This window comes from Maylandia zebra, unplaced genomic scaffold, assembly GCF_041146795.1.
Source record: "Maylandia zebra isolate NMK-2024a unplaced genomic scaffold, Mzebra_GT3a scaffold09, whole genome shotgun sequence".
Lineage (NCBI taxonomy): Eukaryota > Metazoa > Chordata > Actinopteri > Cichliformes > Cichlidae > Maylandia > Maylandia zebra.
Window position 1 is genome coordinate 500001 of NW_027490039.1, and position 2500 is coordinate 502500.

The following is a 2500-nucleotide window of genomic DNA, read 5'->3' on the forward strand; positions in this document are numbered from 1 at the left end:
CTCTCCTCGTACCTATGGTACGACAACTTTTCTCGTGCCTATGGTACAACAACTTTCCTCCGTGCCCCTGGTACGACAGCTTTTCTCGTGCCTATGGTACAACAACTTTTCTCGTGCCTATGGTACAACAACTTTTCGCCGTGCCCCTGGTACACCGCTCAGTAGCACTTTGCCACACACACACTCCTCGTACCTATGGTACGACAACTTTTCTCGTGCCTATGGTACGACAACTTTTCTCGTGCCTATGGTACAACAACTTTTCGCCGTGCCCCTGGTACACCGCTCAGTAGCACTTTGCCACACAAACTCTCCTCGTGCCTATGGTACGACAACTTTTCTCGTGCCTATGGTACAACAACTTTCCTCCGTGCCCCTGGTACGACAGCTTTTCTCGTGCCTATGGTACAACAACTTTTCTCGTGCCTATGGTACAACAACTTTTCGCCGTGCCCCTGGTACACCGCTCAGTAGCACTTTGCCACACACACACTCCTCGTACCTATGGTACGACAACTTTTCTCGTGCCTATGGTACGACAACTTTTCTCGTGCCTATGGTACAACAACTTTTCGCCCTGCCCCTGGTACACCGCTCAGTAGCACTTTGCCACACAAACTCTCCTCGTGCCTATGGTACGACAACTTTTCTCGTGCCTATGGTACAACAACTTTCCTCCGTGCCCCTGGTATGACAGCTTTTCTCGTGCCTGTGGTACAACAACTTTTCTCGTGCCTATGGTACAACAACTTTTCGCCGTGCCCCTGGTACACCGCTCAGTAGCACTTTGCCACACACACACACCACTCGTGCCTATGGTACGACAACTTTTCTCGTGCCTATGGTACGACAACTTTTCTCGTGCCTATGGTACAACAACTTTCCTCCGTGCCCCTGGTATGACAGCTTTTCTCGTGCCTATGGTACAACAACTTTTCTCGTGCCTATGGTACAACAACTTTTCGCCGTGCCCCTGGTACACCGCTCAGTAGCACTTTGCCACACACGCACACTCCTCGTACCTATGGTACGACAACTTTTCTCGTGCCTATGGTACGACAACTTTTCTCGTGCCTATGGTACAACAACTTTTCGCCGTGCCCCTGGTACACCGCTCAGTAGCACTTTGCCACACAAACTCTCCTCGTGCCTATGGTACGACAACTTTTCTCGTGCCTATGGTACAACAACTTTCCTCCGTGCCCCTGGTATGACAGCTTTTCTCGTGCCTATGGTACAACAACTTTTCTCGTGCCTATGGTACAACAACTTTTCGCCCTGCCCCTGGTACACCGCTCAGTAGCACTTTGCCACACACACACACACCACTCGTGCCTATGGTACGACAACTTTTCTCGTGCCTATGGTACGACAACTTTTCTCGTGCCTATGGTACAACAACCTTTCCCCGTGCCCCTGGGACACTGCGCAGAAAGTCTTTGCCACACACACACACCACTCGTGCCTATGGTACGACAAAAGGCCCCGGGGACCTACATCGCACCTTGCTCTTGCCTCCCTTACAGCTGAAAAAGGTCCATGCCTGTGCCCTGGCCCTGCTGAAATTCCCTCTCCATTTAGCCGAGGCAGTGAGTCGGCCTCCTGTCTCCCTTTACGGTCGAAAAAGATGTGCTCCTGGGCGCGCTGGCCCTGCTGCTACTCACATCGGGCATGGACCTGGACCTCCAGCAGGCCCCGGGGACCTACATCACACCTTGCTCTTGCCTCCCTTACAGCTGAAAAAGGTCCATGCCTGTGCCCTGGCCCTGCTGAAATTCCCTCTCCATTTAGCCGAGGCAGAGAGTCGGCCTCCTCTCTCCTTTACGGTCGAAAAAGATGTGCTCCTGGGCGCGCTGGCCCTGCTGCTACTCACATCGGGCATGGACCTGGACCTCCAGCAGGCCCCGGGGACCTACATCGCACATTGCTCTTCCCTCCCTTGCAGCTGAAAAAGGTCCATGCTTGTGCCCTGGCCCTTCTGAAATTCCCTCTCCATTTAGCCGAGGCAGTGAGTCGGCCTCCTGTCTCCCTTTACGGTCGAAAAAGATGTGCTCCTGGGCGCGCTGGCCCTGCTGCTACTCACATCGGGCATGGACCTGGACCTCCAGCAGGCCCCGGGGACCTACATCACACCTTGCTCTTGCCTCCCTTACAGCTGAAAAGGTCCATGCTTTTGCCCTGGCCCTTCTGAAATTCCCTCTCCATTTAGCCGAGGCAGTGAGTCGGCCTCCTGTCTCCTTCACGGTCGAAAAAGATGTGCTCCTGGGCGCGCTGGCCCTGCTGCTACTCACATCGGGCAGGGACCTGGACCTCCAGCAGGCCCCGGGGACCAACATACTCCTCTGCTCTACTCCCCCACTAGCTTTCCTTCTCCCGCAGTTACCCTCCACCACAAATCCAGCATGGCCCTTGCCCTCCAGCAGGCCCCGAGGACCCACATACTCCTCCGCTCTAATCCCCCATGAGCTTTCCTTCTCCTGCAGTTACCCTCCACCGCATA